The sequence below is a fragment of the Electrophorus electricus genome, chromosome 5, assembly GCF_041902795.1.
Source record: "Electrophorus electricus isolate QZ-2024a chromosome 5, ASM4190279v1, whole genome shotgun sequence".
Lineage (NCBI taxonomy): Eukaryota > Metazoa > Chordata > Actinopteri > Gymnotiformes > Gymnotidae > Electrophorus > Electrophorus electricus.
In genome coordinates this window covers 27,988,316-28,004,665 of record NC_137501.1, presented here as the reverse complement: position 1 = coordinate 28,004,665, position 16,350 = coordinate 27,988,316, and the positions used below count along the sequence as shown (strand labels likewise).

General features: G+C 43.7%; 1 protein-coding gene across 42 annotated transcripts in view; it reads left to right on the top strand.

The window, feature by feature from the left end:
* Nucleotides 1-16,350, top strand: part of ptprda (protein tyrosine phosphatase receptor type Da) — a 405,006-nt gene that overhangs the window by 127,037 nt on the left and 261,619 nt on the right. For all 42 annotated transcript variants that reach the window (XM_081714645.1, XM_081714647.1, XM_081714666.1 and 39 more), the window contains exons 5-6: nucleotides 8,019-8,091; nucleotides 12,550-12,630. The gene's annotated coding sequence lies outside the window, so the exon portion shown is untranslated. The remainder of the gene's footprint in view (nucleotides 1-8,018; nucleotides 8,092-12,549; nucleotides 12,631-16,350) is intronic.

The window sequence follows — 16,350 nt, the reverse complement described above, 5'->3', positions numbered from 1 at the left end:
GTTGTTCCATTCACTCCCACTTCCTAAACCCCACCAAAAACAGAACATTTCGCTCAGTTTGTGTTTTTGTCTATAAAAGCATAAACTTGGTCTCTGAACGAGGTAAGACTACAGAGTCAGGGACAATTTAGTGTAGGTGCTTGGCACTGCTGAGGTCAGAACAGGGACATACTTCCTACTGAATCACACACACACACACACACACACACACACACACACACACACACACACACACACACTCTGCTATAGATGTGGGATATTTCCATGGACCTTAACATTAAAATGAATATTTGGGTTTTCTTAGTTCAAACAAAGGCTGCTGTTTATGTGCCTGCATTTTTTCTGTCCTCATGGGGACACGTTGTTGCAGGCACAAACAGAACCTCATACACTGTTGTTATTCCAAATGTGGACGACAGAACCATTTTAAGGGAGTGTCCCACAATCCCCCATTATAGCACAGCCAGAGAGGAGCAAGGCAACGCTGTCGTCCTAGACACCGCCCGGCCCCTCCGTAACTTCGCCGTGACCCCACTGCCGTACCAATTTCCGTGAACTACTACGGGATGTTTATTCATTTGTCTGTTTGTGTTTGCTTGTTTATAATGGGGGAAAATAAGATAAAGAGCCTGAACAGGCGTGACAGGTGCAGTCAGAATAAAAAGGGGCTCAACAGTGACCCCTACTGGATGGCTGGTGATGGTATCTTGTTTAACTTAAATTGACCATGTTCTTCTCTGTTCATCCTTGAGGACCAAATGTGTAGGATATCTGTGTCTGTGTGTGTGTGAGGGAGAGAAAACAAGAGAGATAGAAGGGGATATGAGGCTGAATAGAGATCAGGTGTGTTTCAGGTTATAAATATAAATCTTTAAATTTTTTAGCACAAAGAACTGTTTCAAGTATCTTTCAAACCACAAATAACTGTCCAGAGTTGCCAAGAGGTGGGCAGGATCCATTTTTGAGTTGTCTTCCTCTCATCCACAAAGGACATATGAAGCTGTCCCTCTCCACTCTTGAGTGCAGTGGGCTCATTAGGTGTCTAGACATGGATCTCCATAAAGCTGCTTTGTAACATTGTAAAAAAAAAAAAGCACTGTATAGGTAAAATTGACTTGACCCAGACTCGCATGCAACGTGAGTGAGTGAATATTTAAACAGTGTCCTACTTCTGAGGGTCGCAATAAAGCCGTCCATTTGGGGAATAATATTCCAGAAAGGCAGCAGAAGCAGAAAGTCCCTATAGCGGAATACATCAGCATGCCAAAATGGAATATTTAATCAAAACATAAACAATTCTCACATGCGTCGACGGTGGGGGACTTCTTTCTCCATCCCTCATTAACACACACAAAGGAATACTCTGGTGTTCTGTTTATAAGATTTGTTTTGTTTTCATTTTTATTTTTGCATGTCTCTTGCCCCATGGGGTGGCTGCTAAGTTTCGTGGCTATGTTTCCTCCATATTGTCTATGAGGCTTTCCGGTTCCCAGCATTCCAGGACAGTGCTGCATGGAACTCGCCACCACGGTTCATTAAAGCTACTGTGCACAGCTGCGCCGTGTGCGGGCGCACGAGAGTGAGAGACTAAATCAGAGTTTTGTCTGCGTGGTTTTATAGCTCATATACCACTGCGGTCCTTTAGTCGTCAAGGAACAACCTCTCCTCTCCTTTCCTCCTTCTCAAACTCATCAGTATCAGGTGTTTTCTTTCCAAGAGAGCACAACGGTTCCAAAAAGAAACATTTTCATTCCTGCAGAAAAGTTTGGGAAAATAAAAAGCCTTTAAAATCGTGGGTCCTTCACCATAAGGGCAGTAGCTGCCCCGAGGATGGTGACTATTAGAGCCAAACAGTGTGTGAAAGATTGTAATGGCTATAGGCAGATTTGAGTTTTAGTGTGTGAAATGTGTTAGTAGGCATCCTTTTTAATTCCTGGGATCCTTCTCATTTTATAAAGTGGCACTCCTTGAATTGGAGCGCCAAGCAGTAAGGCCCCGCTCACATTGTAAGATCCTGCCAACATCATACGGCCCCGCCATGTTATAAGCTCCCGCACCCCAGTATGACGCCCCACTTTCATGAGCCATTAGCGCCTTTTGCATCATTCATCAACATAAAGTTTGGTAATGAGAGAGTAGGTCATGGAATACGTTCATCCAGAGATTCCAGAGATTCCAGTGTGGATTTGTATGTACCAATATACCTTAATTATACAGGGCAAAAGCTCAGTTGAAATGTGCTGGAGTACGTTTGGGGTAATGGCATGTTGAATTCATATTTTTTGTTTGTTTGTTTTTTTGGCATACCTTTGAATAAATTAGAGGGTTTTTTTCCCCATTAGTCCAGATCCAGGTCTTTGGGAGTTTTTGGAATACAATCAGGAATGAATTCTAGAAAATGATAGAACACCTTAATAGTTTGACTTCATTGTTGCCCAAAGCGCTACTACAGAAAAATAACTCTAGATTCTAAAACTATATAATCTATATATAGATTATAAATATGTTATATCTATTATGTCTGCTACATAGTTCTTCTTGTTTCTGGGCTGGGTGTGAAAGTTTAGGCCTTAGTGAGACTGTCCATCAGACAGCCAGACAGGTGTATCTGTCGCAAGCCTGCTGCATTTTAAATGGAGCCTGTCTGTCTCCTGCACCCTGCTTCTCTATTATGCTGACGCAATCTGGCAAACCTGCCCTGTAACAGCTCAGACAGAGCCAACTTTAACCTACAAAAGCCTACAAATCCCATAACTCATTAGATGGGGCTCTAACTTCATCTTGATCAGAACAGACATCTCTAAACTCTCCTTATAATAGTTTTTTTAATTTAATGTCTACAGTGAAAATAGACTTCAGAGCCCATGATTAATTTGGGAGAATATGAGAATCTCTATATATAAATGAAGGTATGTGCATATACAACTAGAGGGTGGGGTTCTCTGTTTGTTTATGTGAATCTCTAGTGCAGTGGTGAGTCCCCTCTCACACTATTACGTGTGCTGGTATATCTGGGTCACCAGTAGTGTCACGCATTACTAGATCAATAGCACCGACTTGTGGTAAATTTGAGACCTACACACATTCACACACACACACACATTCACACTCACACTCACACACACACACACACACACACACACACACTCACACACTCACACATACTCACACACACACTCTCACACACACACACACACACACTCACACACACACACACTCACACACACTCACACACACACACTCACACACACTCACACACACACACACACACACACTCACACACTCACACATACTCACACACACACTCTCACACACACACACACACACACTCACACACACACACACTCACACACACTCACACACACACACTCACACACACTCACACACACACACACACCACCACCACCTCCATCTCCTGTATATCTCATTCTTCCTCTGTTCTCTCAGGCTACACTCTTTCTTCCTTTCTTTCTTTCTTTCTTTCTTTCTTTCTTTCTTTCTTTCTTTCTTTCTTTCTTTCCAATTTGCTCTATGAGTATTTCTTTCAGACATCATCTCCTTCATCGTTTATCTCTTTTAACTTGGTTTCTTTCCTCTCTTCCCCATGTTCTTTCTCCCTCACCTCTCCCTCCATCCCGCTCTCTCTCTCAGATTTATGACCATTGCTCCATGCTCCGCCCCCTGCTGTCTGGCCTACTTAAGCGCAGCAAGGAGTCACTCCCAGAGCCCCCAGATTAATCCAGTTACGACAGAGCTGTGTGTGTGTGTGTGTGTGTGTGTGTATGTTTGGAGAGGGATGCGCTGCATTTGCATGACCTAAAAACGCCCTTCATTTCTCTCCACCTCATATATCACACGCGCACAACACACACACACACACACAAATCACACACACACACGCACACACAAATCACACACAGAATAAAGATTTATTATATAATAAATCTCAAGGCATTATATAATAAATCTCAAATACAGTATGCATTATTTTATTCAATCTGGTTGATCTGTTGACCTGAAAAACCTCTAGGGCTTTGAGAGAGAGAGAGAGAGAGAGATAGTGTGTGAAATTCATTCATAGCTGCTCCTTACATTTAAGAAGGAGAATGGGGAGAAATAAGACAGTAAAGATGGATGGATGGACTGATGGATTGATGGATGGATGCTCCCTAGGGATGGTGAGCTGGAAGATGATGCTTTCAGCTAGGCGGCGTATAGAGCTCAGTGCCAGGTAGTCTAGGCCAGGAAATAGTCTTATAGTATATGATCAATGCTATCGTTTTCAGCAGGGCGCGTGCAGGTATGGGGGGTGGGGGGTGCTCGAGGCTAGAGTTTCTTAAAAGGCCTTTAACCAGACGCCGCATCTCCCTTTATTAGATTCCCCCTCCTCTTAATGCGTTCCCTTTCTTTCTCCCCGGCGTTCTTTTCTCTTTGGGTTTCACTCGATCTCAGCTCTCGTCTTGCCGTTTCTTTCACCGCAGTATCTCTCTCCGTGTCCATCCCTTATCTGAACCCAACACCCCTCTGCCACCTCCTTCTTCACGCGTGGCGTTTTAAAGGATAAGGATCGGGCCTCAGTCACCCGCTTTCCGCTTTTACCCGCTGCCGTTCCGCCTTGACGGAACGCGCCCGAAGGCTAGCGCACTCAGCCGTGCGCTCCCCCCCGTGTTACCGTGCGCCCCCGAAGCCTCCGTCACGGCCGGAAACATCACTGCTAATCACGGCCGCCAAGCAGGAGAGACGGACGTGCTGTCGGCGAGCAGTCCAGCTGCCGCTCCAAATGCCCGCTGCTGGTGGCGCGCCGCACTTTGAAGCATCGCGCCGTTAACGCGAGCAGCTCTCCCGGGGTAACGCTCGCCAAAGCTCGTGCACACCTGTTTGGGATATAATAATTACGGTCCTTTGAAAGGATGTAACACCTCGAGAAGACGCGTTTCTCTCAAACATTTTTAAAAATAACTACCGACCACAACGCGTCTATATTTAAAAGTTCCCTAAAAGCTTAGTTTCGTTCCTGGGCGTGGCAAGGGTGTAGCTCTGCAGCTGACATTCAGCAACCTGATTATTGCGCACGCAGTGTTTCAATTCCGTAGCGAGATAACTGCACATTTAAGGTCACGGAGTATGCTTCTTAACCCCGCGTAAATACTCATTTGTTTCAGTTCCCTCGTAAACATACGGGGGAAATGAACGCAAGCGGCAGCGTTGGCGCGTTATGTAATTGCCAGCCGCAGATCTCCCGTGTTCTCCCTGCCGCGTGCCGTTGCGCGGCGCTACTGACCGTGACGTTTTGGGCGCAGGGCCCGAGCATGCGCGCGCACACGCGCGCTAAGCCGCCGCCTGCTGTCGGAGAACCGCGAGACCTCCTTTTCCTTCGTGCCGAGCACGTGTTGCGGAGCGGCAGACGGGCCAGCACTGCGCCGCGCGGCGCTTTGACAGAATGGTGTCAGATAAATGTGTGATGTGTCTTAGGCACCAAGTGCCCGAGAGAACCAGCAGAGCACACCTGCCGTGAACAACGAAAGCGGTGTGGTGTGAAGCAGCTCGCCTCTCCGCCCCCAGTTAAAGTTTTAATCACACGCGAGGGGAAGGTTAAATTTAGAACTCCAGCGCGTGATCAGGATCTGTGAGCTCCTTTTCACTGTAGAAAAGGTATGTGGGGTTTAATACCTGGATGAGAAACCATGCAATTTGGTTGATTGACTGAAGGCAATCCTGTGCTATATCAGGTTTTAGTACTATACACTTGTAAACTATAGCTTCAAGCTCATGGTAGCTAGCTGTTCAGATATGAGCTTTACAGGGGCCCAGGGACTGTATTGTTGGATATGTCCTAAAGACAGCTTTGACCTGGAGCCCTTTCACTCAAAGCTTATTGGTCATTAGGGTTGTCTGTCTTCCCCGTGGAACTATGAGAACCCGCCTGCACTCACTCATTCTGCCTGGGCATGTAGTACACTTCTGCCAAAGAATCAGGTTTTTTTTTTTTAAATGGACATCAAGCTGAACATATTTAGCTGAAGCAGTAGAAGTGAATTATAATGCTGATGATTATATTATTCACATCTCAGTGTCTGCCTTTTTTTCCTTGAGCCACTGTTCCCCCTCCCTGGACCTGTCCTTGGTTTGCTAAGTCTGCCATGTGCTCTATAGTCCCAGGAAACTCATTCATCATCCATCATAGATTATCACAGTGGAGTTGACCATGCGTCGGCTGCTTCCATCACACCATGTGACACAGAAAAAGACGGAAGAGGGAACAGGTTTTTACTGTAGGGTTAAACTAGAAAATAGTTGAAATAGAATTTAGAGTCGAACGGCAGTGGGCCACGATGGGAAGGGCAGCGAACACCTCAGAGTGGTTACAGATTTGCTCTGAGCCTGGACGTGTGATCCCATCTGGTCAGACTTTTATTTCCCGTTACAGGAATCGGCATGTTCTTGTTCTTTCGTTAAGACATGTTAACAGGCGAACCGCGAGCGCTACGTCTGTACCGATGTATTGCGCTGTTTTGTTTTGTTTGTTTGTTTTTTAATGATCACTTCTGGAGCGACTGCGACGATTTTAATGCGAACACATTTAAAACGATTAGCGTCGCGCTAGACCATTTGTTAGCTCATTCGTCTCCTCCCCGAGTGCGCGCAATTGCCGCGGACAGGCGCGCATTAGCATGGCGTCTTAGGTGTCCGGGACCGCGCCTCCGCAACTCATTACGCTAATTATGCAAGCTAATTAATGCGTGTTCCGTGTGGGCGGGGCCAGAACGCCGGCGCTCTACGCTTGGCGCAGCCAATTTTGGAGTGCACTTCAGGAAAGAGAAGAACCTTTTGATCATGCGGGTAAACAGCTAGTCGTGCATAATTAGGCGGTGTGCGCTAAATGAAGAGAGGGTTCTCTGGAGCGCGGTGGAGACGCCGCTGAAACAGTGAGGGGAACAAAAGGCGTCGCTTTTGGCGCTGCCCTTTGTGTTCGTTTTTTGTTTCGTCCGGGAATGGTACGGTGTGTCTCGCAGAGAAAACAGAAAAAAAAAGTCAAGGACCAAATAGGCTCCGTTATCTTTAGTCCAATATTATTATTATTATTTTGCTGAAAACATTTGAAAAACATTTTGAAAGCATATATATATATATATATATATATATATATATATATATATATATATATATATATATATATATATATATATATATATATATATCTCCAAAGAACATTCCGGGACAACAGTGTACTGTAGAGATATTCAACATTGTAGTAAAGTACACAGTTTCCAGAGAAACAACGTTTACGACAGACGTCCTTCATCAGCTTTGCAAGCAAAATGGTATATAAAGCTTCTTAGGTGTTCTAAATGTATATGCAATGTCTCATTGGAAGCACTTGGCCCATGCTCCGTCATTGATTAGTTTGTTTTGATGCTGTATGAAAGTGCTGTCTCCTTATCCTGTGCTCTTTCCATGCCATTGATTGCTTGGGTCTGCGAGTGAAAGTAGTTCAAGTATGAGCTTGTTTTGAACACACCGTTATCGATTACTCAGGTCTGGCCTTGTGGGGAGTGAGAGGAATGGCACAGTCAATCAATCAATCAATCAGCAGATCAATTAGGTGTGTTGTGGGTTGAGTGCAAAGCGAGAGGGTAAATTAACAGCCGGTATCCCAGTAGACCTGACTGTCATCGCTAGCTACCACAACTTGTCCGAACACGACGGTCAAAATAATCGAACGCATATGTAACACACTTATTTATTGAGGATACTGCGATGCATTCGTAACGCTGTAAAGTATTTTAAGGTGAAGCACTATTAGGATTAGTTTTTAATTTGCTGGGGTTTCTTGGATCTGGGTCAATTATGATGTATGTGCAAGAATAAATGTGCTGGTTTCTTTGGGGGAAAACTCATTATTTACTTTGAGCTGATGTCGAACTGCATGTCCTATTGACTGATAAAGAGAAAAGGTGGTCATAAGGTCTGACTCTCTCTCTCTCTCTCTCTCTCTCTCTCTCTCTCTGCCCTTCCAGGGAAATTCGGAGGAGTTTTGTTCTTTCGTTCACCTGGTTGGAACAGCTTCACCATCCTGTCCTCCTTACACTGGTAAGACTAAACATCCAGCATGACCACATGTGTTAATGTCAAACACACACACACACACACACACAGAGTCTCTTAATCTCACCATACTATCTCAAAATGTCACACAGAAAAAATGGAGGCCCCTGTGGTAAATGGGCCCAACCACAGCAGCTGACCACGTCAAGCTGACCGATCTTTCCTGGACACTCGACGCTCAAGGGTCTCTATCATTATGTTCAAGTGACCAGCTGAAAGACTAACACAAGCACACCTACAAGCACACCTCTTCTCTGTTATCTGCTCTAAGAGGAATCGCTTCTGACCTGCTGGTGGCTAAAGGAGACTTGCTGTGGGCTAGTGGAAACTTGGTAGCTTACTGTGCCCCTCAATATGTTTCCAAAGTCACTCATATGATGCCCTTCCCCGTGTGCAAATCATCCGTAATATGCCCTGGAGGAAACATATATTTCATTGACAACAGTTAAAAACATAAATACCCGGTATAGAACTAGCATACTCAGTCAAATTACAAAAGCTACTTAATATACATGGCATTAGATATTAAAAACATTTATATAGCACAAGACCTGTATGTGTCAAAGTTGTAAGTGTTTGAAAGGGGCCATAATTGCATGAAAACTATATTTTATAATAAGCAACACACGGACTCGTGATTATATGATTTTTACACACCTTTTGCACGAGTGCATCAGGATCACAAGTCAATCACTGAAAGTGCGTAGACACACCGCAATCAAAACAGCCATTTCAGTTAAATATCCACACTGTAATGATGCAAAAAAATTCACATATAGTCCCCTGTGTTGGAAATAAACCCCTTTGAACAGGCAAGAGAGGTCAGACAACTAACAAACACATTTCACAGAGGGGTTTGTCAACCCCATTAATGAATTTATGCTAAAATAATGCAAAACCTATGCTAATGTATGCATACGAATCTTCATGAGCCAATGAGTAGTTTCTTCCTCTGTATTAATGGCACTGACTTATATTGTGCTTTGAGGTTTTTCCATGATGGTGATATACATTTAGAGATAAATGCAGATCAATAAAGGCTGTCCTCACATCAGGCTGATTTACGGCTAAATCTAAATGTACACTTAACTATATTGATCGGTGTATTGATCACTGATCAGTGTGCATTTCACTTTATTGCCATTGATACATTTTCCCACCACAGAACAGGAGGGGTAGAATTAAACAGATCAATCCCCACACTGAAGTCATGCCACTTTCAACAGTGCCCTAGGAATGCCGGGTGGTTCTGAGGTGGCCTGTTTTAGATGGCTTTAGCACGGTTATCGTACAAAAGCCCAAAAGCCTGTCAGGATAATGGGGTTTCCTCAAGAACCTGGCAAGGGCAGGAAACAGAAAGGAGCAATCATTCCAGGTCCCTTGCACCCTAGACACGACCTCTCGTTACTGCTCCTCTTCATCAGGTGCTGTAGAACCCTGTGTACTGAAACTTCTAGAAACAGGATCTGCAGTGCCTTAACATCTTGTGTCTCATAGCCATGACATACTGCTCTAAACTACAATAATATTCATAGACATAACACACTGCTCTAAACTACAATAATACTCATAGCCATAGCACACTGCTATAAACTACAATGATGCTCATAGCCATAGCACACTGCTCTAAATTACAATGATATTCATAGCCATAGCACACTGCTCTAAACTACAATGTTCATAGCCATAACACACTGCTCTAAACTACAATGATGCTCATAGCCATAACACACTGCTCTAAACTACAATGATGCTCATAGCCATAACACACTGCTCTAAACTACAATAATACTCATAGCCATAGCACACTGCTCTAAACTCCAATAATACTCATAGCCATAACACACTGCTCTAAACTACAATAATAGTCATAGCCATAACATACTGCTCTAAACTATGATACTCATATCCATAAAACACTGCTCTAAACTACAATGATGCTCATAGCCATAAAACACTGCTCTAAACTACAATTATATTCATAGCCATAAGACACTGCTCTAAACTACAATGATGCTCATAGCCATAACACACTGCTCTAAACTACAATGATACTCATAGCCATAACACACTGCTCTAAACTACAATGATACTCATAGCCATAACACACTGCTCTAAACTACAATGATACTCATAGCCATAACACACTGCTCTAAACTACAATGATACTCATAGCCATAACACACTGCTCTAAACTACAATGATACTCATAGCCATAACACACTGCTCTAAACTACAATGATACTCATAACCATAACACACTGCTCTAAACTACAATGATACTCATAGCCATAACACACTGCTCTAAACTACAATGATATTCATAGCCATAACACACTGCTCTAAACTACAATGATACTCATAGCCATAACACACTGCTCTAAACATTGTACAATGCTTTATCACAGCTTCACTCCCATACATAGTCGCTACTGATGTTAGCACTATGAAATACTGGAACTTGATGTATATTGCCTATTGCTGTGCTGTATGTGGTCCGTATGTGTACTGCTTGTATATGGTGTCTGGTGTGCTTGATTGATCAACAGCCAGACCCAAACACCTTGTGTGTGTGTTCGCATACTTGACCAGTAAACCTGATTCTGAAGAAACTGTCCTTCAGTTTCTTCTCATCCATACTCATCCTCTTCCTCTCCTGTCAATTATTGGCCAACTATTAGTGTGCAGAATTATTATGCAACTAAATGAAAAATGGATATTTTCCCATCTCACTTGTTTATTTTCATCTGTTAGAATACTAAACAAACAACTCAAAATTTACAAAGAAATATTTCTGACATTTCAATAAATAAATAAATAAAATCAGTGACCAGTATAGCCACCCTTCTTTTCAATATAAGCCATAACCCTTTCATTTATGGAGTCTGTCCGTTTCTTAATCTGCTGACAATCAACTTTTTGTGCAGCAGCAACCACAGCCTCCCAGACACTGTTCAGAGAGCTGTGCTGTTTTCCTTCACCGCAAATCTTCCATTTAAGAAGTGTCCACAAGTTCTCAATCGGGTGTAGGTCAGGTGAGGAAGGGGCCATGTCAATATTCTTTCATCTTTAAGGCCTTTACTGGATAGCCACGCAGTGGAGTGCTTTGATGCATGCGATGCAACACTGTCCTGCATAAAAATCATGGCCTTCTTGAAAGATGCAGACTTTTTCCATGTACCACTGCTTGAAGAAAGTGTCTTCTAAAAACTGGCAGTAGGTTTGGGAGTTGATTTTGAGTCCAACTTCAACCCAAAAAGGTCCAACTAGCTCATCTTTAATAATACCCGCCCATAGCAGTGCCCCACTTCCACCTTGCTGGCGTCTGAGTTGAAGTGGAGCTCTGTGTGTTACTGATCCAGCCACGGACCCGTCCATCTGATCCGTCAAGAATCACTCTAGTCTCATCAATCCCTCTGTACTCACCCTGGCCCTGCTTCTGTTCTCTACATCTGTGTGACCACTGAGCAGTGAGACTTCTCTCTCCCTCTCTATCTCTCTCTTTCTGTATTCCCCTCTGTGGACAACAGGACAGTAGTGTGTAATTGCCTTCAGTTTGCCCTCTGGGCAACTCCCCTTTCGCCTGTCCCAGCTGACATCCTTCAGGTCCTCTGTGTGATCTCTGTTCACAGCTCCAGCTCGGCACACCCCGCTTACCCATGCTTACACCTTGTTCACTGGCTGCCCCAGGGCCCTTGGGAACACGCGCGCACGTGTGTGTGTTCTGGAGCAGCAGTGTGTTGAGTGCTCAGTGTGTTGTTCTGGAAAGCTTTCTCTGCTTCAGAGAAGAGTGTTTACTCTGAGCAAACGGCGCGGCTCCTGGGAGATTAGTGGACTAGCCTGGGAGACTGATGCAGGACTCCCTGGAGATTCACGGACTAGCCTGGGAGACTGGCGCAGGACTCCTGGGAGATTCATGGACTAGCCTGGGAGATTCGTGGACTAGCCTGGGAGACTGGCGCAGGACTCCTGGGAGATTAGTGGACTAGCCTTGGAGATTCGTGGACTAGCCTGAGAGACTGGCGCAGGACTCCAGGCTGTGGCAGAGAGGATCCTGAGCAGGAGATGTGTGGAGGGATTAAACCACCTTGAGTCCAAATTGAGCAAGCAGCTTGGGGCAAGAGTTTTGATTTAGGGTCAGGTTCTGTCATGTTTCATTTAACTGGACTTAGTAGGATGAAAAAGGCTACAACTGATCCCAGGTCAGTGCTTTTGGCCTGGGGAGTTTGGCAAGTCTAGGGGAGAGAGGAGTATCAAAAGCATGAACATCAATAAAACACTGAGCTACAGCTGAATGTTCATATTTTTGCACGAGTGACAATCTCAAAAGAAATGTAGCTGTTGACTCTCACATCCTCTCTCTCATCCTCTTTCTCTCCTCGCTTTCGTTCTCTCTTTCTCCCTCTCTCTCTCTTTCTCCTTCTTTTTTCTCATTCGCTCCAGGTGTGTCAGGCGCAGTCACACCCTGTTCGGGATATCTGACTGAGTATGAAGACTTTCCCCTGATTCTCCACTCCACTCTGGGTGAGTAGACACAGAGCCTGTGATGTCATTCCTAACCGAACACAGTGAACCCCCCCCCCCCCATGTCGGCCGCTACGCACAGCTAAAGCTCGGGATCGAACCTTAAACATCGATCTTTTCATCACCTGCGATGATTTATTTGAAATGTTCATAAAATTTCATTCCCCAATTAAAAAACAACCCAAAACAAACAAAACCGTTCAGATCATTTTATGGGTACCCCGGTCTCTTACGGTGTGAAGACACATCCAGGTCTGCAAGCTCCATATACAACGTGATGGTAACTACTGGAAACCACAAGTTTCCATTGTCTTCTACTGCTAACTGGAATGGGCCATTCTGGAGCATCTTGTATACTGCCTGTAGTTTTTTATTGATTTTGTAGGGGTTTTTTTTTTTGTAGGTTTGTTGATTTTGTTGTTTCTTGTCATCTAGTGGCACAGGAACATCTTTGTAAGGACACATTCTCAAAACATTAACGTGAAAAAGGTTCACATGGCGTAAGGTATTAGAAACGACAAACACAATTTTCTCCCACTGTACTGGTCATCACTGTCCACTGGGGGAAAAAAAAAGTGTGATCCCATAATATAAAGACAAAGTGCAGCTTTGATTTCTGAAGGAGGGATGCAGACGCCACCGCTGGGTTACGTCCCAGTCACGCCCATATTAAAACGGCCTTCGGACAGATCAAGCTGTGTGTGTGTCGTTTTTGTCTGAAGGACTATTCTCTCCCATTTCGAGGTCCATTTGACTCTGAATGAGCTGGTGCGTTTCTCATCCGTAAAGATATCGGCACCGCTGCGCCACCGCAAACAAATCTCGGGTATGGCGAACACGGCTCATTACGCCCAAACGTAATTAAACTAATTATCTATTCTAATTCACCAGAGAGACACCAGAGAGACACACCAAGCTTTAGGAATGGAATCCGCTTTTACCTGAGTATTTCTGTAATACTGTGTATTGTTTAAATGTCATTTGTATTGCAACATATAAGTATGCAAATAGTCAAATATGTTCGAGTGAAGTCCACATTAATTACTAAAAACACACTGCGACCTTTGCTCTTTTATAGCAGCAGATAAACCTATTATTGATGCCACAGGCAGGAGCGGTGCCTGCCACGCTGCCGTTAATTAGCACGCTCGCTCCCGTTGGGTCGGTTGCCTCATGACAGAAGCGGCTCGCAGTGAACCTCGCGCACACTCTGTGGGAAGATTTGTGTAATACTTGTGCATGATGTATAATATATATTATCTCTAGTCTTGGTCTGAAACTAGTCCAGTGACGGAGCGCGGAGACGGCTGTCAGCTCGCGCTATTGCTCATGAGCTGGTGATCTTTGTCTTCAAATGGCGGCAGAGCCTCTGACCTTCGGCCGCGCAACCCTGCCATCCATCATCCGATCAGCACGGGCGCTGAAGCGCCTCTCGCCTGTTACGTGCAGATCATTCGATCCACTCACACGCGTCGCTTTACGGGCTTTACATTAGCATCCAATTAATGGCGCCCACGCAGACTTGGGGAGGGAGTTCCGAAATTGTGCTTTTTTTAATCCTGCGTTGTGCCTTGGTAATGGGTTTTAGGACTCTCCAAAGACTTTATACCTGGTCACGTATTTGATTGCAATGTCTGATTAAACGGTAGTTAGAATATACTGGAATAATGCTAGTTTAAAATAGGTCATTGCAACAATGCAGTAAGCAGTACGCTTGCAAGTTATTCAGAGAGCGAGACGTCCCATCTCTCCTGGACGTTTTGGGAGTTTCCTGCATTTTAATAGGGGCTCCCTGACGGCTGCAAATTATACACAATATCATAGGAATCTTTTTTTTTTTTTTGAGGACGCGCGAGAGAGACACACACACAGGGTGCAACTCGGTTAAAGGACCGTTGCTAGGTAAGATGCGTCCATCAGTGACTCATACCTACTGTGACATCATACATAATGATACAGTGCATCAGTGACATACCTACCATGACATCATACATGATACAGTGCATCAGTGAGTCATACCTACTGTGACATTATACATAATGATACAGTCCATTAATCACTCATACCTGCTGTGACATCATAGATAATGATACAGTCCATCAGTGACTCATGCCTACTGTGACATCATACATAATGATACAGTGCATCAGTGAACAATACCTACCGTGACATCGTACATAATGATACAATCCATCAGTGACTCATACCTGCTGTGACATCATACATGATACAGTGCATCAGTGAGTCATACCTACTGTGACATTATACATAATGATAGTCCATCAGTGAGACATACCTAGTGTGACATCATACATAATGATACAGTGCATTAATCACTCATACCTACCATGACAGCTACATAATGATACAGTGCATCAGTAAGTCATACCTACTGTGACATCATACATAATAATACAGTCCATCAGTGACTCATACCTGCTATGACATCATACATAATGATACAGCGCATCAGTGAGTCATACCTACCGTGACATCGTACATAATGATACAGTCCATCAGTGACTCATACCTGCTGTGACATCATACATGATACAGTGCATCAGTGAGTCATACCTACTGTGACATTATACATAATGATACAGTCCATCAGTGAGTCATACCTACTGTGACATCATACATAATGATACAGTCCATTAATCACTCATACCTACCATAACATCTACATAATGATACAGTCCATCAGTGACTCCTACCTACTGTGACATCATACATTATGATACAGTGCATTAATCACTCATACCTACCATGACATAATGATACAGTGCATCAGTGAGTCCTACTGTGGCATCATACATAATGATACAGTCCATCAGTGACTCATACCTGCTGTGACATCATACATGATACAGTGCATCAGTGAGTCATACCTACTGTGACATTATACATAATGATACAGACCATCAGTGACTCATACCTACTGTGACATCATACATAATGATACAGTGCATCAGTGAGTCATACCTACCGTGACATCGTACATAATGATACAGTCCATCAGTGACATCATGCATGATACAGTGCATCAGTGAGTCATACCTACTGTGACATTATACATAATGATACAGTCCATCAGTGAGTCATACCTAGTGTGACATCATACATAATGATACAGTGCATTAATCACTCATACCTACCATGACATCTACATAATGATACAGTGCATCAGTGAGTCATACCTACCATGACATCTACATGATACAGTGCATCAGTGAGTCATACCTACTGTGACATCATACATAATTATACAGTCCATCAGTGAGTCATACCTAGTGTGACATCATACATAATGATACAGTCCATTAATCACTCATACCTACCATAACATCTACATAATGATACAGTGCATCAGTGAGTCATACCTACCATGACATCTACATAATGATACAGTGCATCAGTGAGTCATACCTACTGTGACATCATACATAATTATACAGTCCATCAGTGAGTCATACCTAGTGTGACATCATACATAATGATACAGTCCATTAATCACTCATACCTACCATAACATCTACATAATGATACAGTCCATCAGTGACTCCTACCTACTGTGACATCATACATTATGATACAGTGCATTAATCACTCATACCTACCATGACATGATACAGTGCATCAGTGAGTCATACCTACTGTGACATCTACATAATGATACAGTCCATCAGTGAGTCATACCTAGTGTGACATCATACATAATGA